At 36.0% G+C, this 24,688-nt stretch overlaps 1 protein-coding gene across 3 annotated transcripts in view; it reads right to left on the bottom strand.

Annotated features, from left to right (window-relative positions):
- The window catches only part of BMPR1B (bone morphogenetic protein receptor type 1B), a 401,636-nt gene that overhangs the window by 137,766 nt on the left and 239,182 nt on the right, over positions 1–24,688 (bottom strand). The window contains exon 2 of one of the 3 annotated variants that reach the window (XM_064584821.1): positions 19,359–19,453. The gene's annotated coding sequence lies outside the window, so the exon portion shown is untranslated. Of the gene's footprint in view, positions 1–19,358; positions 19,662–24,688 lie in introns of those variants that run through there. The other 2 variants (XM_064584822.1, XM_045880732.3) reach the window with 2 other exon arrangements.

The following is a 24,688-nucleotide window of genomic DNA, read 5'->3' as shown; positions in this document are numbered from 1 at the left end:
ATTAAGATTAAGGAAGCAAACATTACAGATACACCTCCCATGCACATTCCAATCCCAATCTCATATGCCCTCCTGCTTTTACAGATAATCACTACCCTGACTGTGCTGTTTATCACTGTCAGACATACTTCAATGTGTGTGTGTGTGTCCCCATAAACCACTTATACCATTTTGTAGAATTGTTACACATTTTCTTTTTTTTTTTTTTTTAAGATTTTATTTACTTATTTGAGAGAGAGAGCAATCGGGAGGGGGAGGAGATAGAGAATCTCCAGAAGACTCCACATTGAATACAGAGCTGATGCAGGGCTTGATCTCATGACCCTGAGAATCATGACTTGAGCCAAAATCAAGAGTTGGACACTTAACTGACTGAGCTAACCCAGGCATGCCTACACATTTTCTATAAGTGATATTATAAACTCATGTGTCCATCACTAACTTACTTATTGTGTTCAATGTTTTAAGGATTAATCCTTGCTGGTAAACACAGCTCAAGTTTATTTAATTGCATTCATTTAACTATATAACTATTCAGTTATTTATGTAGATAGTTATTTATCTCTTCTACTGTGGATAAACATTAAGGTGATTTCATTTTTTTCTATTACAATGTGACAATAAAGATTCATGTTTCTTCTCACAGAATTTTGAACACTCTCATTCTTCCCTGAATCATTCTACAAAATAACCCACACTCAAGAAATAAAACTACTTACTATCCAGAAGCATGTACTACTTAGAATTCAGGGGGAGAGGGTATTGAAATATTACACTTAATCACAATATTTCATGAAAGCTTAACACTCTTCTTAATGACAAAGTAATCAAATGTTAACTAAAGGGATTTTACTGGTCAGGGAAATACTATAGCCTCTGAGAACTCCAGTTTAGTAGACAGGATATCCAATTTTTACAGGATGGATTCTCAAGCATATAGTACCACCAAGTTCAACAGAATATCATCAAATTAAACATTTCCCATTAAAATAAATTACACCGGGGCACCTGGGTGGCCAGTTGTTAAATGTCTGCCTTTGGCTCAGGTCATGATGCCAGGGTCCTGGCCCCAACTGAGCCCCACGTCGGGCTCCCTGCTCAGCGGGAAGCCTGCTTCTCCCTCTCCCACTCCCCCTGCTTGTGTTCCCTCTCTCGCTGTGTCTCTCTCTGTCAAATAAATAAAAATTTAAACAAAAAAAATCTTTAAAAAAAATTTTAAAAAATAAAAATAAATTACACCGCAAAGCCATTATTTTCAAATTATTATATTCTTTGAGAAAAATTCATGATTATTTCAGTGATATATTCAGAATAAAAAGCTAAGAGTTTCTGAAATCACATTTTAAAGAAGGTAGTGAAGATAATTTGTGTTAAGAAACACTGTATCTAACTTGGCGATTAAGAGCACAGGCTTTCAAACTGGGTAGCCCTATTTTGCAGCAGAACTCCACCTTTTACCATCTGCGTGTATTTTGGTTACTTAATCTGAGTCTCCATTTCATCACCCATACAGTAGAGATAAAACCTACCTCATAGATTTTAATGAAATTTAAATGCAATAATGTATACATTGTACTTAGCCTTGCTGTTTCTTTCTGTACTTACTGTCCTTGTTTAATACGATCCAGGCCAGATTTGGAATTTGGATGCTGATACACATGGCTACACATGTGTTCGGGCCACCAATTCTCTCCAGCTATATAGTAAACCACAGATTTATCTGGGGCCTGAGGAACCACCTCAGAAATAATGCAAACCCAGTCCACAGTAAGAGTCCTGTTGTATGTAAGCCTGTCTGAACGTCTATGAATCTAGAGTTGTAGGATATCTGCGTATAAGGAAGAGAAGGTGGGTGGGGAAAGGAAGAGACTGAGAATGATAGACTGATTGATCAGTTGATCTCAGGGCTGAAGCTACAGCAGAACTGCAGAATTTCTAAAAGCAAATTGTCAGGACCTTTGAAAGAGAACTTACTGGTAGGGAAAGAATGAGGTGGCGAGTTAGACTTGGCAATAAGACCAAAGATTCAGAGGAGAATAATGCTTCTGGTTATAACTTGACACATGTGAATGCAACCCTTAGTAAGCTACCCACCCGAGTGGCCCGTGTGCACCACGGGAATAGAGGTAAACCAGAAAACATGATTCCTTAAGACATGTGACACCTCAGGGCCCAAGCAAATACGCTATAGGTCCTGAGAACAAAAGCAATTAACAACTAAGGGCAGGAAAGCAGCTACTCCTCTTCTCAATTTGCTGACAAGTATAGTACGGGGTCAGGGTGCAAGCATTAAAGAGGACTGGTGGGTCTAGAACAAGCCAACAGGCTGGAGAGGAAGAAATACCTGTGCTCAGGGACAGATCACCTTTATCAACAGTGGTGGCAAAAACATCCAGAGCGCAGTGATCAACAGCAATGATTCGAAGCAGCAACACCTCCCAGCTGAAGAAGCCTGCATTAGTCAGGAGTGGGAGGGCCCTGAAGATGGCTGTGTGCTGGACAATGGCAGCCTCCCTTGAGAAAAGGCGGCCACAGAGGAGGCCAGAGTGTTGACTCACAGAGGCAGCCTGTTCTGTGTGTAAACAAATGTAGGAGCCTCTGAGGAATTCCAGTAATACTATAGGAAGAAAGAAACCCGAGAGGGGGATTCAAAGTCCTGTCACTGATATCTCTCCTCAGGCAAGGGAGACAAAAGCAAAAATAAACCACGGGGACTATACCAAAATACAAAGCTTCTGCACAGCGAAGGAAACCATCAACAAAACAAAAAGGCAACCCACTGAATGGGGGAAGATATTAATAATTAATCATTAATATCAAAAATATACAAAGAACTTGTACAACTCAACACACACATACATACATATATAACATACATACCCCAAACAATCTGATTAAAAATTGGACAGAGGACCTGAATAGACATTTTTCCAAAGAGGACATGCAGATGGCCAAAAGACACATGAAAAGATGCTCAATATCACTACTCATCAGGGAAATATAAATCAAAACCACAATGAGATATTACCTTCCACCTGTCAGAATGGCTAAAATCAGAAAGACAAGAAATAACCAGTGTTGGCAAAGATGTGGAGAAAAGGGAACCCATGTGCACTGTTGGTGGGAATACAAACTGGTGCAGCCACTGTGGAAAACAGTATGGAGATTCCTCAAAAAAAACTAAAAACCAAACTACCATACGATCCAGTAATTCCACTACTGGATATTTACCCAAAGAAAATGAAAGCACTAATTTGAAAAGATACATGCACTTCTATGCTTATTACAGTATTATTTACAATAACCAAGATATGAAAGCAATCCAAGTATCTATAGATAGATGAATGAAGATGTGGTGTGTATATATACATATATGTATGTATATATACACACAATGGAATATTACTCAGCCATAAAAGAGAAAGAGAACTTGCCATTCCCAACAATATGGATGGACCTAGAAGGTACTATTTTAAGTAAGATAAGTCAGAGAAAGACAAATACCATATGATTTCACTTATACGTGTAAATCTAAAAAAACAAAACAAACAGCAGAAACAGACCCATAAACACAGAGAACTGACAGTTGCCAGACAGAAGGAGAGAAGGGGGATGGGCAAATAGGTGAAGGGGAATGAGAGATATGGGGTCCCACTTATAGAATGAATAAGTCACAGGGACAGAAGGTATAGCATATGGAATGAAAAATAATAATACACATAGTTGTTAATAATGCCACTTTTAATATTTTTAATGATCATTCACTTATACATCACCCAGGCTCTCTGGGTTCTTCCCTGAACCCAACTCCTTCCCTCCTACTAGACAAAATCAGTATCCTCAATTTTGTTTTAATCTTTCTCCTTGGTTTTCCTTATAGTTTGATCACATAAATAATGATTCCACAAAAACATATTAGTTTTGCCTCTAATTGAAGTTTGTATGACTGGAATCACGTTCATTGTGTTTTTTTTGTGACTTGCTTTTTTCATTCAACATAATTCAGGGATTCATACAGGTAGCTGAGATGCATTCACTTTCATAATATATGGTAATTCCACTGTATACAAATATTCCCTAAATTATCCATTCTGCACCCTGTTCCTTTGTTTCCAGATTTGTTTTTTATGTTTTTGCTATTCTGTTTGTTTTGCTATTACGTACAAGGCTACAATACAAAATCTTGTACCTATTTCCTGAAGCATACAAGCAAGACTTTCTATAGAATATACTTCTAGGGGTAGAACTGCTGAGCTAAAGAATATACTTGGTTTAACTGCAAGTTAAAATTTACTGTACCAATTTACATTCTATTAACAGTCTACGAGAGTTCCTGTTGCTTCATATCCACACCAACATTGGGTATACTTCAGACTTTTATATTTTTAACAACACAGTGAATATAAAATAGCATATTGCTCTAGTTTTAATTTACATTTCTCTAATTATCAGTGAGGCTCAGCAAGTTTTCATGTTTATTGACTATTTGGATTTTCTTTTTAATTCCTGCTCATGTTTATACTGGCTGATTTTACTTCTCTTTTTAATTCATAGGATCTCTAATATTTTCTATACACTAAACCAATTTTCAGCCTTTCTTGCTTTTAGAGCGTCCTTTGAGTAAGACAACTTCTTTTCATTTTAATGTTGTTGAATTTATTAATCTTCTTTATCACTTACTCTGTTTATACCTAGTTGAAGAAATTTCTCTTACCCTAAAATAATAAATATATTCTTTTCTAAATATTTTAAAGTATTGTTTTTCATAGTTGAGTCTTTCTTCCACACAGAATTTGTTATTGTTTATAGAATGAGGGGAGTAGGGATAGTTTTTAATTTTTCATATGGATAGCTTATCACAAATTATGTTGGCAGCGTGGATTCAAGGCCCACTGGGACTCAAAAGGAGAAAAGATCCATAGGCTGGTGGTGTCTGCCAAGGACAGATGCATTAAGAAGCTGATGCCTAGAGTGTATAAGTACATGAGAGATGGGAGAGAGAAGAAATAAAAGAAAGAGAGTGCTGGGAAAAGAAAACCAATTTGATAAATTCACTCCATTCACATTTTTATGACTTTTTCATAGTTTACATAACTCTCCATAGTCACGCTGTCATCACTTTACCCCATACAGTGTGAGACAACATTCAGTAGTTTATTTAAAGTGATCTGTGTTCCTTATAAACTCTTTATTGACATACCAACACAGCTTATGAAAACCTTTAGGGAAGTTTTACTATTACACTATATACTGATTAAGATTTTTTTTTTTGTGATAATTCAGTGGTTCTCACTAGACTCCCACATAATTCCACAAGCTCACTACAGGTGTTCTGCCACTAAAATCATATTAAATTCTTTTCTCAATCTCAGAAACAACTAAATTAAATTCATAACATTTTCTCGATATTAACACTCATAATTTTTTTTTCTTAAATGACTTGCACCTGCTATTCATTATTTCTGCTAGTGTCTGGGATGGGTTACCACATAACTATGTATTTGTTTCTTTATGTTGTCATATACTATAAACTAAACAAATTTAATAACTACTTTGTTAAGTTTAAAATATTTGGCTTTTCGGTTTGGGATCTTCACCCCACCCTAACTTATATTCTCTCCATTCATAAAATGCATATACTTGCTTCAAAGCATTTGGGGGAGCAAAAGATCAAAAGAAATACTGGGTGTGGAAATGTTAAAATGTAAAACATTTTACAAACAGGAGTTAAAATTTATAATAACCTTAAATTATATCTTACAAATATGGGGCTAGGACACAGTCATGGAAAAAAAAAAATCAACAGATAATTCCTGAGGTCAATTTTATCCAGTTTTCACTTCTTCCACATCTTCTTTAAAAAAACAAGATACTTAACTAGACTAAAAATAAAATTTATTTGTTTAAATGTCATTTCCTGCCTCACACAGTTTCTAATAAAGTTCCTGAAAGGCAGAACAAGACAAAGGTAAGAAGTTAATCTACAAGTAACTCATCTCCAAACAATATGAAAAAAAATCTGTTTTTGTAAGAGCGTAATCTGAAACTTCATGCCATCCCAGTGTGATTTATAACTAATGACAAAGTCTATTAGAGTCTAACTGAAATCAAAGAGTGTATAGACTGCAGATGAAGATTTAAGCTGCCGCAAACACATTTTAGAGCATCACATGGACTTATTTAGAAGAACATACTTTCCTATGTATTTGTTTTGTTATGTCTTTGCATTAAAAAACTTTGATCGAGTTACAAAAGTAAGAAAAATGCGAATGAAATGAGAATAATACACTAAGATTAAGATTTACTCTTGGTTTGTAAATATCAACAGAGCCGTGTCTTCTTCACGGGAAATGGAGCTGCGGGGCTCTGTCTGGACTGTTGTCACACTGGGGACAGCTTTCACTACTGTACTACTTCTCAAACTTTTAGAAATTTGCAGGAGTAGAAAACTGAAATTATCTATATCAAAAGAAAGTCATACACTATCCTGTAAAGGTTTCAGGCTCAGAAAGAGCTGGGTTCCAATCACATATCTACCTTCCAAGCTGTGTGATCGTAGGCATGATTGTTTAATCCCCTGAATTTGCATTTCCTCCTCTTTAAAATATGAATAATGAAAACCATCTCGGGTGCCTGGGTGGCTCAGTTGGTTAAGTGACTGCCTTCAGCTCAGGTCATGATCCTGGAGTCCCAGGATCGAGTCCCGCATCGGGCTCCCTGCTCAGCGGGGAGTCTGCTTCTCCCTCTGACCCTCCCCCCTCTCATGCTCTATCTCATTCTCTCTCTCAAATAAATAAATAAAATCTTTAAAAAAAAAAAAAAAAGAAAACCATCTCACAGAGTTATTATAAAGGTTAAATGAGATTGTCATACAATCTCATTAGATATACAAATATCTAACACACAATGTTGACCAAGTTACCATTAAGTATGAGAGAATAAATGACCTGACAGAAATTTCGGAATATACTAACTGCACTTTAACATTTTATGATACAAGTTTCTTACTTCCCAGCAATTAAAATTTCTCTTAAAACTGGAAAGGTTTTCTTCAGGTTGCACAAAGGAGTTTCCTGATATAATTGAGTGATAGATGGAAGATCACAGATAAAGAAAATGTTGAAATTAAAAACAAATCAGTAACAACTTGGTATGATATATAACTGGCTAAGATGCAATAGACATTTGTCAACAAGATAAAAAAATAACCGGGAAATCATGGAACACTACATCAAAAACTAATGATGTAATGTGTGGTGACTAACATAATAAAATAAATTTTTAAAAAAATAACTGGGAAATGCAGGAAGGGGAGGCAGAAGAAGAGAGAACAGAAAGATGGTAATAAGTGTTGTGGTGGAGGGACAAGAAGGGAAACAGAGACAGGACTGATAGCCTGCTTGACTCCTGGCTGGATGGTGATTCTGTGCTGGCCACCAGGTCCTCCCAGGTCAGCCTATTTTTTGAACTGCCTACATGTAGCAATGAGCAACCTTACAGTAAGTATGGGATAAAAGCACAAAAGTCAATTGGCCATCTGTGTGTTCTGCATGCCTTATGAGGTTTGTAAACCAATGTTTGATCTGAAATATGCTCTATGTCTCTAAAAGCAATAATTAATACCACTGATGATACATAGTTAATAAACAGAAACATATATATCACAGAAAATATCTCATTAAAATCTAACCAAAATTTTAAAAATTGATTCTCAACCTCTGGGCAAATCATACGCACTTTGGACTTTCAAGAAATTGAAATCATGTTAGTATAAATATCACATTTCTTTTCTACTGGGGGACCACACAGTTAAAAGAACAGCTTCAAAATGACAAAACCAGCTCCCTTACTTAAGAACATATAGTTTCAGCAGATTTTAAGCTCACATTGTGCTTTGGGAGCTGTACCAGTCTGCTTTAGACTATAACAATACAAGAAAAAAAATCATTCTAAAATAATTGTCTATTTCTACCAATAATAATTTTTAAAGATTACATGTAGAGCATTAATGAGTAACTCAAGACTATATGCATTGTATGTTGGCTAATTTTAAACAAATAAACAAATAAAAATTGACACATTCAAAGAGCTGTAGATCACTTCAGTAGAACAGAATGTCCTAGGTCACCATGCTTTCCTTCTCTATTATTGTCGAGTTCGATTTGCCAACAAGCCTCTGACAATAAACACAGAAATAAGTTTCATCGTTAGTAAGCTAAACTACCACTGTGAATAATGATATACTAATTTACCAATGAAGTTGAAATTGGTATAGAAAGAAATGAAAAAGAGTGACTCTTAGTGAAGTCAATTTTACATATAAAAAGAGTACATATTTTCCTGGGGAATTAATGTATGAAATTATATATGGAATTATGTTCCAGCTATACCATGTGTAGTTCTGATCATCTTTATAATAAAGCAGAAAACTAAAAAAAAAAAAAAAGACTGAAAAAAAGAGGAATAATATGAATGACCTATTTAGAATTTTTAAGACTATTCATTAATACAGATACTAACTCATGCATAATTTTCCAAGCAATAATGCAACAACAATCTGCTTATTAACTAAAAGGTTAATTTATTTTCAAGTGTTCCCAGGCAGGGCTATAAAACAAAACCCCAGTGGACTTTAGTGTAAATCTTACCGTCACAGTCATACCAATGTATCAACAAAGGGCAGAGTGACCCAAGGCAAGAAAAAAATCCTATATTATCTTTAGGCAAAATTGTTTGCCTTGACTTAAAGAGGAAAACAAAACAAGTTACTTCATGGCGGCCAAATGTGTAACAAACAATTCAGATTGTAAATAAATGATGTCTTGGTATAAATTTTTATATTTGGATTGACACACACATACATATTCAAACACACACTGTATTTATGAGGCACGTCCATCCATAGCAAATTAAGCTATCCTCTTTTACATCATTTCAGGTAACCATTTAGGGTACAAGTACTAAGTTCTAATGATGTCAAAATATCTAGAATTTCTTTTCCTGTTTTAAATACAAAAGTTTTATACCACAGCAACATCTGTGGGTCTCCTAACCGAGTAACTTAAAATAGAGATGATAGCAAAAGATACCAGTTCAGTAGGCTCATTTCTCCCCTGAATGAAACTTACAGTTTAAGAAACAAGAACCCAGATGGAACAGTCACTTCCTGCTGAACTGGCAGGTCCTTGTCAGTTTTCCTGCTAAGGTCATGAGCAGGTATGTGAGGGAGGGAATGGTGCTGTGTCTTATGCATAGGAGGGAGAGCTGAAGTATAAATTGGCTTGCAATGGGAGAAAATGATAACAATAGAAGCACTAAAATTTGAAGACGTTAAAAGACTTTTTTAGCTGTTTCTGAACTGATTTAAAAATATAGGATTCATGTCTTCTGCCCATTTCTTGAATGGATCATTTGTTCTTTGCGTGTTGAGTTTAAGAAGTTCTTTATAGATTTTGGATACTAGCCCTTTATCTGATATGTCATTTGCAAATATCTTCTCCCATTCTGTCGGTTGTCTTTTGGTTTTGTTGACTGTTTCTTTTGCTGTGCAAAAGCTTTTCATCTTGATGATGTGTTATACGCAAACAATGAATCATGGAAAACTACATCAAAAACTAATGATGTGGGGTGCCTGGGTGGCTCAGTCATTAAGTGTCTGCCTTCGGCTCAGGTCATGGTCCCAGGGTCCTGGGATCGAGCCCCACATAGGGCTCCCTGCTCTGGGCAGGAAGCCTGCTTCTCCCTCTCCCGCTCGCCCTGCTTGTGTTCCCTCTCTTGCTGTGTCTCTCTCGGTCAAATAAATAAAATCTTAAAAAAAAAAAAAAACTAATGATGTAATGTACGGTGATTAACATAATAATAAAAAATAATAAAAATTAAAAAATAATAAAAAATAAAAATATAGGATTATTTTTGTCCACCCTACGATTTTGGTATCTTCAATGCTAATCCCAAATAATAAAAGGCTCCTCATATCACTGATTTTATTGACTTGTCTCTATATTTTGAAAATCATTGTTCCTGAGCTCATTTTTCCACAAGTGGATGCAAGTTGGGAAGGTTCCTAGTATCTGACCCTTATAGACTCACATCTATTACCACTTATGGCAAAAAGCATAATTTCTCTAATTGACAATGCTTTCTTAAAAGATGGACTTTGGCCAGAGCTAATTTTAAATCATGACCCTATCACTTATTAGCTAGGTGAGGTTAATCAAGCTACTTTATATTTTGGGGTCTCAGTTTCTTTATTCTAAAAAGGGAAATCAGAATAAGTCATTCACAGGTATGTTAAAAGGATTAAATGAAATTATATTAGTTAAATTTCTTGGTAGAATGCCAGAAATATATCTAGAAACCCTTGATAAAAAGTGGTAACTATTATTAATGCATAATTTCTCACACAGAATCATATTCTTATTAGGTCTGCTTTAATATAAGTAATATACTCAAAGCCTCTTGTCTACAATAATTTCAGGAGGTGTGCAACTTAAATCCAACAACATTCTAACATGTTCCAATGCTTAAATCACATTTAACAAAAGGAATCCTCATGCAATATTGGTGGGGATGTAAATTGGTGCAGGCACTATGGAAAACAGTATGGAGGTTCCTCAGAAAATTAAAAATAAAAATACCATATGCCCCAATAATTCTAATACTAGATATTTACTGAAAGAAAACAGAAAGACTAATTTGCGAAGATATATGCTTCTGTATGTTTACTGCAGCATTATTTAAAGTAGTCAAAATATAAAGGGTTAGTATTTAAAATATATAAAGAACTTAACACCAAAAAACCACATATAATCCAATTAAAAATGGGCAGAAGACATGAAGAGATATTTCTCCAAAGAAGACATACAGATGACCAACAGAAACACATGAAGAGATGCTCAATAGCACTCATCATCAGGGAAATGCATATCAAAACCACAATGAGACATTACCTTCCACCTGTCAGAATAGCTAAAATAAAAAAGACAAGAAATAACCATTGTGGGCAAGGATGTGGAGAAAAAGGAACCCACAGGAATGCAAACTGGTACAGCCACCATGGAAAACTGTATGGAGGTGCCTCAGAAATTAAAAACAATATGATCAGTAATTTCATTATTGAGTATTTATCCAAAGAAGACAAAAACACTACTTTAAAAAGATATATGCATCCCTATGTTTATTGCAGTATTATTTACAATAGCTAATTTTTTAAAGCAGCCCAATGTTCATTGATAAATGAATGGATAAAGAGGAGGTAGTGTGTGTGTGTGTATGTACGTATGTATGTATACATACACACACATACACATTACACAAATACATACAACGGAATATTACTCAGCCATAAAAAAGAATGAAATCTTACCATTTGCAACAAAACGGATGGATCTACAGAGTATAACACTAAGCAAAATAAGCCAGAGAAATACAAATACCATATGATTTCACTCATATATTGAATTTAAGAAACAAAACAGAAGAACAAAAGAAAAAGAGAGACAAACCAAAAAAAACCAGACACTTAACTATAGAGAACAAACTGATGATTACCAGAGAAGAGGTTGATTAGGAGATGGGTGAAATAGGTGAAGGGGATTAAGAGTACACCTATCTTGGGGCTCCTGGGTGGCTCAATCGGTTAAGCATCTGACTCTTGATTTCAGCTCAGGTCATGATCTCAGGGTCATGAGACTGAGCCCTGCATTGGGCTTCACACTGGACATCGAGCCTGCTTAAGATTCTCTCTCTCTCCCTCTGCCCCCCACTACCCCCACTTGTGCTCTATTTCTCTCAAAAAAAAAAGAGAGACAGAGAGTAAAAAGAGTACACTTATCTTGATAAGCAATTAGCAATGTATAGAATTGTTGAATCACTATATTTTACACCTGAAACTAAGATAACACTGTATGTTAACCATACTGAAATAAAAATAAAAATTTAAAATAAATAAAATAGCCAAGATATGGAAGCAACCTAAGTGTTCATTGATAGACAAATGTTAAAGGAAGATGTGGTATGTATGTACACACACACACACACACATACACACACGGTTATAATGCAGCCATAAAAAAAGATGAGATCTTGCCATTTACAAGATGCTGTGGATAGACCTAGAGGGCCTTTATTATGCTAAGTGAATAATTAGCATACTTTCTCACACTGAGAAAGACAAAACCATATGATTTCACTCATATGTGGAATCTAAAAAACAAATGAGTAAGCAAACAAAAAGAATCAGACCTATAAAATATAGAGAACAAACCAGTGGCTGCCAGAGGGAATGGGGGTTGAGGGATGGGCAAAATGGGTGAAGGGGAGTGAAGGATACAGGCTTCCTGTTACGGAATGAGTAAGTCACGGAATGAGTATGTCACAGGAATAAAAGATAAAAGGCACAGCGTAAGGAACATAGTCAATGATATTGTAATAGCGTTGTATGGTGACGGATGGTAGCTACACTTCTGGTGAGTATAACAAAACCACAGAGAAGCTGAATCACTATATATACTGGAAACTCATGTAACATTGTGCATCAACTATACTCAAATAAAAAAATTTTTTTAAAACATTTTTGTTCCATAGAGATAAAATTTCAAATGTAATATAAATTAAGAGGTAATACGAAGATTTAAACTTGTACACAAAAGTATAAGATAAAGATGACTTCACAAAAAGTGGGAAAGGGGAATAATGATTCAACAAAAAAAACTGAAGTACTTGTTTAATAAAGTCCTTGCGTATCATAGCATTAATAGTTAAAAATATTAAACCATAAAATCTAGAAAAATATTTTTCCTATTTCTGGATAGAAAAGAGTTTTCTAAGTTTCAAAGGAGATGGAGAAAATATTGACTAGATTTAATAAAGAGATTTCAATACATGCTTATGTTTCAAAACATATAAAAGAAAAATCAAAAAGTAACAAAAGCTTATGAGAACAGAACTAATAGAACTTTAAAGGATAAAGATCTTTTGATTCTTTTTCAAAAAAAAGAACTCTTCTAAACCAGTAAGAGAAATACAGCCTCTGAAAAAAAGAATAAGTATACAAATAGAGCAATGATAAAGAATAAAATGTTAATAATGCATAATTTCTTCAGATTCAAGTTCACTAATAATTAAAAACAAAATTAAAATATCACCTTTTCATTTTAGAAAAGATTTTAAAATTATAAATCTCTTAGCAGGCAAGAGTTTGAAAAGATACATAATATATATTTGAAGTACAAAGTATCAATCCATGGGAAAATGTTCACTAAGAGTTCATCAGACTTTTTTCAGATTGGGAAGGTGGGTAAAGATGGTAACTTTCATTTTGCTATGAAGGAGGTGAAAAGAGAAATCATAGGCTGAGGATTGGAACAACCTTCAACCATTTGTTCAAGAACTCTTTCTTCCTTAAGTACATAAGTGATTTTTTCCAGAGACCTTAATATTAATAAGAATGGAATGGCCCAAAGACCCCAATTTCTTTGGAAGTGCAGGGGACAGGAATAGAGAAGCAAAGTCTTACTGGAAGATGAGGTGAACAAAACAGCTTGTTTGCCCCACCCTGCCCCTTTAATTGTTTCTGTTTTTAAAAATGTAATGTGGGAAATCATGTCTGGTTCTTTTGGGGTTCGTTTGTTGGTTTTGTTTGTGTTTGTTGGGGGGCGGGGCAAAGGGAGAGGGAGAAAGAGAATCTTAAGCAGGGCTGGGTCTCCTGACCCTGAGATCAGGAACTGAGCCTAAATCAAGAGTCCAACACTTAACTGATTGAGCCACTCAGGCACCCCTCGTTCTTTTGTTTTAATCAAAATTATTCCAACTGTAATTTAGAACAAATAACTTAAAAACAAATTATAAAACAAAATTTCTAATATTTCCTATTAGAATCATTTAGATATAGTCAAAGTATAAAAATTTGTTTTTGCAATTTCTGTCTTTTGCTTCAGGATTATCTGCCATGTTGTATTGAAAAGGAGAATAGTTATGGGGCTTAAATCTAGTAGTACAACCAAAGACAATGGGGGAAATCAGGAAAGCTAGAAAAGATATGTCATTTAAAATACAGGGCGTCTGGGTGGCTCAGTCAGTTACGCACCTGCCTTCGGCTCAGGTCATGATCCCAGGGTCCTGGGGTAGAGTCCTGCGTCAGGCTCCCTGCTCAGCGGGTAGTCTGCTCCTCCTTCCCCCTCTGCCCCTCGACCCCGCTCATGCTCTATCTCTCTCTCAAATAAATAAAGATCTTTAAAATAATAATAATAAAATACACAAACACACACACACATACACACATATATATAAGCTATGGTTATGAGTGGGAAAGTACTATATCCCACCAAAAATTATTAGCTTTAATTTTCAGGAGTTATGCAATAATGCAAAGGAGTCTAATACAATACAAAACACAGAGATATGACAACTTCGGCTTTAGATGAAATACACAGAATAAAAAAAAAGCAATTACAAGCAGACTGGAAGAGCCACAGTGATAAAATACTGGCCTTATAATTGCACATTTCTTTTTTCTCTTTTTAATCAAAATCTCAACTAGCCACTTTAAAAGCTGATGTTTGACAAGTTACAAATGTGGTTACTCATTGTACCACATTCACCCATATCTATAAAATGAAATAGGTAAAGTAGAAGAGCTTTAAGGTTCAACTTCCATGATTAATTTATTCTTCTGCTCTCCTGTTCTATGAATTCTATGCCATGCATAGCTAAAGAAAAACTGACTGGAAAGGTAAGCTGCTAATAATAATAAAATAAGACTTTAGTATACTGGCAAAATCCTTTATGCCTTACTCCAACCACAAACTTGTTCGATCTCTTTGATGGGGTGGGGTATTTTTTGCTTCTATTGGCTTGTTTTGCCATAATCTTTTTTTTTTAAGATTTTATTTATTTATATGAGAGAGAGAGAGCATGAGAGAGGGGAGGGCCAGAGGGAGAAGCAGACTCCCTGCTGAGCAGGGAGCCCGATGCGGGACTTGATCCTGGGACTCCAGGATCATGACCTGAGCCGAAGGCAGTCGCTTAACCAACTGAGCCACCCAGGCGCCCTGCCATAATCTTTTAATATTGAGGCAAGCTTGGGTTTCTCTCATCACTGGTTAATGGGAACTAAGTCCATTTCTGTGTCCACGACCAGAAAAACAACACACACACACACACACACACACACACACACTCTCTTTCAGTTTTATAATATTATTTGATATACCAGTGAGACATATAATTCATAATCATAACCCCTGAGACACCTTCTCCCATAACTGTTTAACTACAGGATAGGTATGTGGGCAAAACATAACTGAAGAGAAATTCCAGATTGAATTATGGTCCATTTCAAACAATTAAAAGTCTTCCAAATGTTCTTATGAAAATATCAATCTTATTTTCATTCCTAAGACAGATACAATTCAAGGTTAAACAAACAAAAGAGTCATAGTCGATGTGTGAAAGAGGCTTATAAGATTTCCACAGTAGTGGAAACTGCTAGTTGCATATACTAAGAAGTAAAAATCAAAATAAGAAAAGTTGTGAATTACTCTAAGTTGTGCATAAAGCTTTATACTTGTTTCTGATATACAAAATATTTCATATACAAAGTAAGCATGCCATGTATGGTGGGGAAATAAAACACAAAGACAAAATAAATCTTATTTTTGTTAAGTACGAAAAGTAAAAGAAACAACGACTATTTCGCAACTACTTTTTTAAACACTGACATCCTCTTCTTTCAACATTTCTGTTTTGAGGAGCAAATTCTTCTGACTGAAATGGAATATCACCCTTCAGGTTTGAAAATTTTTAAGCCATGATTTTCTATTATTTCCTTAAATCACTAACTATCTCTATAACAAAAGATAACATTGGAAGTATAACTTCATCAGGCACATTGGGAGCCATTCCACTCTGTAATTTTCTAGGATACAGGAAGATGGACCCAGTCTCTCCAAATATTCTCTCTGGGCCTTTTGAAAGTTGTAACACTGTCTTCAGTTTGCTAGGGCATCATTTAATTTGTCATAGGAGTCCATGTGAGAGCAGCAACTAGCTGATTTTGTTGATAGATTTCATCAAACAACATTTTTGAGCTATATATCCTGAATTTGTACATGCTAACCAATATAATTTTGAACTTTATTATTCAAATATAACTTTAGGGGTTCAATAGATATCTACTTGCATGGATAAACACCCATACACACTACCGTGATTGGTGGTAGTAAGAGAAACAAAATAACTTTTTAAAACATTGCTAGTCTTTCAAACACCTTTACCATTTACTTGAGGGGCTTTCCTTCAATGCAATTAATCAAAGTTGTGGAATATATTAAAATAAAAAGTCTATAAAGAAAAGTGAGTTTCAAATAAATATAATAAAGTTTTTCTCTAGTTCAAGTTCTTGAGTATCTATTGACTGCTAGGTCTTGGAGGAACATCAAAGAATAAATTTAAAACCTGGCAACAAGTAGCTTACAACTTCATGTGGATAAAGAAGCACAAAACATTATATAAGACTTTGCAAAGTGCCCGGACAGAGGTCTATACTGGAGGCCAAACCAAAGAAGCTGACAGTGGACCAGCACGGTGCCTGAAAGGGATGCCTTCACTGAGGCTGAAAGGCAAAGATCAAAAAGAAGATTTTCAAGATAGAAACAACATAAACAACTCCAGAAAGGACTAAAACAGTACAGATTGTTTTGAGAAATACAAGATGTTCAATATTGCTGGAGCAAGAAACAGAGTGAGGGGAAATACTCTCATGGGTAAGCAAGAGTGGTATGGAAAACAACCCAGAAGGATAGCAGAAGACCAATACAGAACCAAAGTAGCAGCTCAGTCAAGAAGAAACTCACTGTGCCAAGAAGACTGACCTTTATCTATGAGCAATAGAGAGCCAGGAATGAGAGTGCTTTAGCAGCAAAGCAAAGTGTTCAGTGGGGTGGGAGACTGATCCTTCTAAGGGTCATGTAGCAAAGGGACTGATAGTATACAAGGTTAATATTAGTATTTCAAGCTAAATTCATTCATCTTACTTCAATAGACAGTTAATACATGATACAAAAGGTCTTATATTCTTTCTTTATAATATGCCTATATATAAAACACATATATAAAAGCTGTTTATAAATATGATAAATAACCACCATCAGGATTGATATTAAAGCCAAAAACAATGTTGAGAAGGTATCTCAAGTCTTAAAATGCTCAACCAGCCTTCAACCAAAATACATTCCATTTTAGACATTGTCAACCAATGTCACAATTTTCTCTTTGCTTTCTTGTTTAAAGAGACAACTTTCTTTAGTTTCTTTTTATTGTGCTAACTTTATTTGGCCTGCTTTCTGCCCAAAGTTTCCACAGGGTATTTCAGAAACAAGATACCAAAAGGAATAAAAATAAAATCAGTAAAAAAAAGTGTAAGAAAGTAATTATCATGTACATATGCAACATATAAAGTGAAAAATAAAAGACACTGAGTAAAGAACTGAAATTGTAATCTTGATTATAATTACCCAAAGGCAGTAGCAAAGAAAAATTTAATTGAGAAATGCCCATTCTAGATCAATCACAGTTGCATTTTCAAAATAAACATATTGTTGTCCAAAATCTAAATCAAACCCATTAAGAAACTGGTAAGCAGAACTTGAAAAGGACAAAGAAAAAGCTTGATTCAGAGGCTAAAACAAGCATTAAATGAATGTTAAAATACAGTTTAAATTTAGATGTGAGATTGCCTTTAAAGCATTCCTGAATTAATAGAACTGATTTTGAAACACTTTGCATTATTTGGGAAATTATATGAGATTCAATAAAAAGTGATATTCTATAATGATTGGCCTCATCTTAAGATATTTACTTTACATTTAGAACTATTCCACCTGCTGTTTTGGATGTGGTTTATTCTATTTTAGATGAGATGGTGCCTGAATACTACCCCTAACACAAAATCTGTGCCAGAGTATTAGCTTTTCCTTGTATCTCTTTTGTCCTACTCTTTAAGCTCTGCAAGAAAATTTAGTATTATCATTGTTTTTAACTTAAACATGTGACACAGAAAACCCTTTGGAACTATAATCAGCATCTGTAACCCAACCTAAAAATGTTACATATCATGCTAACGCTTATAGTGCTACAATTTAAAAACTAACAACAGGGGAAGCTTTCACTGTGTCAGTAGGTAAATGTCACCTAGTTAATGCCGTACTTCCAGCAAAGCAACGTTATTTACTTTCCATGCCACGTGTAGTAGACATAAACCATAGTAGTTTATAAATTGTGTGGGTGTTCTAAATCAGAAAATAATGGAAAACAATCTCTTTCTGTCCTCTTCAGCACCACTGCTTTTGATGTTAACCTGGGATATACAAAACAATGACAAATGAACATCCCACAGCATGGTGAACATGCAGAGAAACGTATCAACGTGCTAAATGTGACGAAAGGAAAACAAACTACCAGCGTGCAGCAAGACATGTTCATTTAATGACTTTAGTAGGGAATCGCTTTTTGTAAAGAACCAACTAGCATGTCGCTTGGACAGATCAACTCTCCCTGACACTTGATTTGCATCTTGGACGCTGAAGACTGTTCTCACTTCTCACCACTCCCTGTTCTCTCTGTTCCCAAAGCTAGTCCTTGATTCACTTTCATGCACTGTCAAAGGGACGTGGGCTTGCTTTTATTTTTTTATTTTTTTTAAGATTTTTTATTGAGAGAGAGAACAAGCGTATGGGAGAGGCAGAGTGAGACGGAGAAGCAGGATTCCCGCTGAGCAGGGAGCCCGATGCGGGGCTCGACCCAGGACCCTGGGATCATGACCTGAGCCAAAGGCAGACGCTTAACAACTGAGCCACCCAGGCGGGCTTGCTTTTAAAAAGAACCCGCGTCGCTCACATTCACAGCATCTACACTGACAAGCCTACTACGTCTTCACACGCTCATCTGAACTTTTCTCCTATTCCAATTCTGGACCACTCATGACTGTAAACTCAGTAATATGGTCCTGCTTTAATCCTGATATGAAAGCAAACAGGAATTTACCCATCGGAAGACTTCAAGTTTGACAGAATGAAGAAACAGAAACTTGCTGATGGGACACAACATGAAGTCAGTGGTAGAGCACCTTTCCCACCCCCCCCACCCCCCTAACCCCGTATTTCAGTGTATCCTGAATGGACACAGCATTCTCGAGAGCAGTACTCAGCACTACATGGCCACCAAGAACATTCTTAAACATCAAGCAGCCCCTCCTTGCTAGCTTTAACATGCCACACAGAACTTTGCTCACTGATGCAAAGCAGCCAACAGGGACAGGGAGTTTACGAGGAAAAGCAAGACTGAACTGGCTCATTCCTTACCTTCTCACTTATGGCAGGCTGGCTCGTTTAACTTTTTGTTTCCTCTCTTGTCATAGCTCAGCGGTGAATGATGATGATTCAGCAGAAGTTTGAACCTGACAGTGAAAAAGAATTTTTTAAGCAAAAATATTGAAAACCACTGTTCTCCCCACTGTAGTCTGTCTTTCCTTGCCCTCTGTGTGCGTGTTTCTCTCCCGTTTTCTCTCTCTCTGCAAGGCAGCTACGTAGTGGTCTATAAATATTGGCCCTGACACTTGCTCAGTGCTTTAGCTGCTCATGGCACAGGTCTGTGTTACTGAACACCGTGGTAATACTCCGGCAAAGTTCTCAGCTGCTCAGACAAAGCTGTGGATTGGCTCACTACCGAGCAACCCTGTGCCTGCCTGGAAATACCATTTTGCTGCCAGCTTTACAGATGCTATGGGCTTTTCCTGAGGCCCAAGTCAGGCACAGAAGGGCAATTATGAGGTTTGTCTGAAGAAATAGCTTTTCTCAAGCAGGTGAAGAAAAGGGGGTGGGGGGGTTGGGTGAAGTGAAAGACAAGAAAGGAAATATTTGCCTTTGTTTCAGCCAAACAACATCACCTCAAGCCCTTTATAAAGGTTAGACCTAAATATCATTCAATCAAGCTTTGTAAAAGTGAATTACTATGTATTATGAATGGCCAAAACACAGAGGCAAGCATTTTTATAACTGCTTTTTAATTTTGCTTCTCTTTGAGTAAGGCTGTAGTAACTGAGTAATTGGTCGCAAAGAAACGTTGCAACACAGGTAAGTTCATCTCCAGAATGACAGAAATGCACTGAAAAGTATATTAATCAGATCAAATCATATATTTGTTGAAAGAGGCTAAAATATAATCTGAAAATTATATGACTCAACATATTATATTAACTAATTCTAAATTTTCAATCATGACAATTTGAATTATTTTAGTTTATTTTTTTAGTTTACGGATAATATCTAAGCCATGATGCTATATAGTTTGCAGGTGATATGTACAAGATCAGCATTATCTATATATACCACACATAATGTCCATAGTACGAATGATTAGAAAATAAATCAAGTCCGTATTTTCTATTCTTCTTCCCTAGAATAATTATATGTTTGCTTTACTGAAAGTTTGTCTCTCTTTGTTTTTTTTTAAAGATTTTATTTACTTATTTGAGAGAGAGAGTGAGAGAGAAAGAGCACAAGAGGGGGGAGCGGGAGAGGGAGAAGCAGGCTCCCTGCTGAGCAGGGAGCCCAATGCGGGGCTCGATCCCAGGACCCTGGGATCATGACCTGAGCCGAAGGCAGACACTTAATGACTGAGCCACCCAGGCGCCCCTTTTATGACTATTTTAATAAAACTCAAACCACTGATTAAAAAACACAAACTTCCTTAAACAGTGGAAAGGGCTCTATAACCAAACTCTTAGCATTCACAAGCCCTATCCTCATTTCTTTTTTTTTTTTTTAAGATTTTATTTATTTATTTGAGAGAGAATGAGAGAGAGCACATGAGAGGGGGGAGGGTCAGAGGGAGAAGCAGGCTCCTCGCCGAGCAGGGAGCCCGATGCGGGACTCGATCCCCGGACTCCAGGATCATGACCTGAGCCGAAGGCAGTCGCTTAACCAACTGAGCCACCCAGGCGCCCTGAAAGTCTGTCTCTTGAAAGTAAATCAAGAGTAAAGAAAACCTTAGAAATAATGTGGTCACTTATCATTTTACAGATAAGAAAACCGACCCCCCAGGCTGGTTAACTTATCCATGGTTACATGGCAAGTTTGCAGCAGAGCCAAACCTAGAGTCTGCCTTACTGCTCACAATCTGTGCTCCTTCTATTACAAGAGTGATCATTAAACTCAGTTTTATGTTCAAAATCCTATCTTCATGTGAAATTTTATTGAAAACCTTACCAGAGTAAGAGCAAATATTACAGCCAGAAAATTAACTAGCATAAAGCAAAAATAGCCTTTTACAATTTGACTTCCCAAAAAAAGTTATGCACAAGAATTAACTTTCTAACAACTGAAATCCATCTTTGTTGCATTCAATAATTAATATTTGCCCAATAAATTAACTTATTCCCAGGAGAGGTATACAGCTAACTGCTGAGGAGGCAAAGATAAACCATAGTTTCTACTCTTAGAAATCTTACAGTCCAATATCAGAGAAAAACAAGCTAATGACAAAACCATGTTTGCGGGATGATGAAGACTAGCAGAGAGTGGTAAGGAGTACTGGAGCGCAGGCATCGAGTCGACTCCAGTATGAAGGGGGGGTGGGATCCACAGGGAATTCCTCAATCAAGACTTCTGTACATCATAGCAAGGGTGGGAGGCAGTGAGGCAAAGATGGGGAAGAATGATACAGTAAAAGGCAGGAAAAAACATGGTATAGAACTTCAAGTAGTTTTTCTTGCTGTAGCACACAATGTGGAGCAGGAAATGGTTAATTTTCTTAAAGGACCAGAAGCATAAAAGTGATGAAAGGTTTTATATACCAGGTTTAAAAACATGGGTTTTATACCTCATGCTAGCAGTCTTCAACTATTTTTGCTTACAGACCGTTAAAAGACTTAAATTACGGGAACTACTCACACATTAGCAAGTTAACATTGACAATTTTTCATCTGTGGTAAAATAAGTACCTGCAGAGAATTTAATTTCTACCCTATTGAAGTACTGACATTTTAAAGTAAAACTTAGAAGAATACTCAATGGACTATAAATCCATAATAATTTAATAAAACTATTATCTATTTAAATAATAAACTTTTTTAAACTTTTTTTTGGAGAGAGAGTGAGAGCATGAGCAGGGGGGGAGGGGGGAGGCACAGAGGGAGAGGGAATCTCAAGCAGCCTCCCACTGAGTGCAGAGCCCAAGATGGGGCTCAGTCTCACAATGAGATCATGACCTGAGCTGAAATCAAGAGTCAGACGCTTAACCAGCTGAGTCACCCAGGTGCCCCAATAAACTCTTCTTCTAACAGCTGAAAATTCTACATTACTATTTTATTTTCTTGACCTTTATTGCAATCTCACTCCCTCATAGAATTTTTACACAAAATATTTTATAATTAAGTCTTTCATTGTTTATGCTATCATACTTCTCTCCAACAAAAATCTAAGGCATTAATTGAAATTTTTAAGTTGTTAAATTTTCTATAACTGTGGGGCAATGTACCATGGTAGGATTTGGGATGGATGAAAGTATGCCTTTCTTTTGTAAAGTAAGAGAAAGATTGTTATGAATAAAGCACTGCTCTTAGCCAGATCAATATTAATAAAGAGTTTACGTGGAAGTTGAAAATCTGGACAATGATTCCATTAAAACCATCCATTCAAATGCTAAGTGAAAGAAACCAGTCTGAAAAGGCTATATACTGTGTGATTCCAACTATACGACATTCTGGGCAAGGCAAAAAATGTAGAGACAATGAAAAGATCAGTGGTCACCAGAAGTTTGGGGTGGGGTGGAGGATGAATAGATGAAGCACAGGAGATTTCAAGGCAGTGAAACTATTCTGTATGATATGTAACAGTAGATGCATAGCATTATGCATTTGGCAAAACCCATAAAACTGTACAACACAAAAACAAAGCCCTAATAAAAACTATGGACCAGCTAAATCCCTTCCCTTGTCTTCCTGAAAGCATGTGTTCTAGAGAAAGTAGTATTATTATTTATTGAGCAATTGCCATCTAATAGGGGCCTTAGAAATACTAACTTTAACACTAGAAACAACCCTAATAGATGAGTATGCTTTCACCTTTTTTTAGATAAATAAAATGAGGCTTCCAGTTATTAGGTGGGTTGTCTGAAGTCATCTAACTAATACATAGATCTGGAACTCAGCTCAAACCTGTCTGACTGGACTACAATAGCACATACTGCCTTCCTATCAGTCACTTAAATAAGACTGGGTAGAGGCTGCCCAGGGCAGGCAAGGAAGTAGCTAAGCAGTGCCTTCAGAAAGTCAGAAAGGAATGAAAGAATCACATGCTGCACTTCTATCAAGGAACTGCTAGAATATTGAGTACTAAAGGATAGCAAAAAGAAGAGATTAACAGGGCAATCAGTGAAAATCAGTGGACAAAATTAAAATAATTGTTATGTGCTATTAAGAAGAACTGAAAAGGTTGTATCTTTAATTTGACTGAAAGGTAAGGAACACATGAAGAAACAAAGGTATGAAGACTCAATGTTGACAAAGTGTCAGTTCTTCCCAACTTTATCTAAGGATTCAGTGCAATCCCAATCAGGACATTATTTTGTGGATATGGACAATCTGATACTAACATTTATATGGAGAGGCAAAAAACCCAGAATAATCAACACCAACATTGAAGGAGAACAAAGTTGGAGGACTGACACTACCCGATATCAAGACTTATTATAAAGCTATAGTAATCAAGACAATGTGATGTTGGAGAAAGAATAAACAAACAGATCAATGGAGGAAAATAGCAAACCCAGAAATAGACTCACATACATATAGTCAACTGATCTTTGATGGAGGGACAAACTCTGTATAATGTAGCAAAGATAATCTTTTCAACAAACGGTGCTAGAACAATTGGACATCCATATGCAAAAAAAATAAATAAGAAGAATCAAAACAAAGACCTCACACCATCACAAAAATTAACTCAGACCTAAATGTAAATAAATGCAAAATTATAAAACTCATGGAAGGTAAAATAAGAGAAAACCTAGATTACCTGGGGTATAGTAGTGAATTTTAGATATAACACTGAAGGCACAATGCATGAAAAAAAATAACTGATAAGCTGGATTTCATTAAAATTAAAAACTCTGCAGAAGACAATGTCAAGAGAATGAGAAGATAAGCCATAGGCTAGGAGAAAATATTTGCAAAAGACACATCTCATAAAGGACTGTTAACCAAAATTTACAAGAACTCTTACAATTCAGCAATAAGTAAACAAACCTATTTTAAAAATGGGCCAAAGACCTTAACAGACACCTCACTGAAGAAGACACACAGAGTGCAAATAAGCATATAATGGACTCTGAGAAACAAACTGAGGGTTCTAGAGGGAAGGGGGTGGGGGAATGGGTTAGCCTGGTGATGGGTATTAAAGAGGGCACGTACTGAATGGAGCACTGGGTGTTATACGCAAACAATGAATCATGGAACACTACATCAAAAACTAATGATGTAATGTATGGTGATTAACATAATAAAAAAAAAGGTGGCTCTACACCGTGTGTCATCAGGAAAATTCAAATTAAAACAACAAATGAGATACCACTATACATCTATTAGAATGCCCAAAATCTGAAACGCTGACAACACAAATGTTAATAAGGATGC

Source organism: Mirounga angustirostris, unplaced genomic scaffold (assembly GCF_029215605.1).
Source record: "Mirounga angustirostris isolate CCGP_5_RB_7025 unplaced genomic scaffold, mMirAng1.0.hap1 SCAF_2, whole genome shotgun sequence".
Lineage (NCBI taxonomy): Eukaryota > Metazoa > Chordata > Mammalia > Carnivora > Phocidae > Mirounga > Mirounga angustirostris.
The sequence above is the reverse complement of the archived record's forward strand: the minus strand, read 5'-3'. Positions and strand labels throughout refer to the sequence as shown.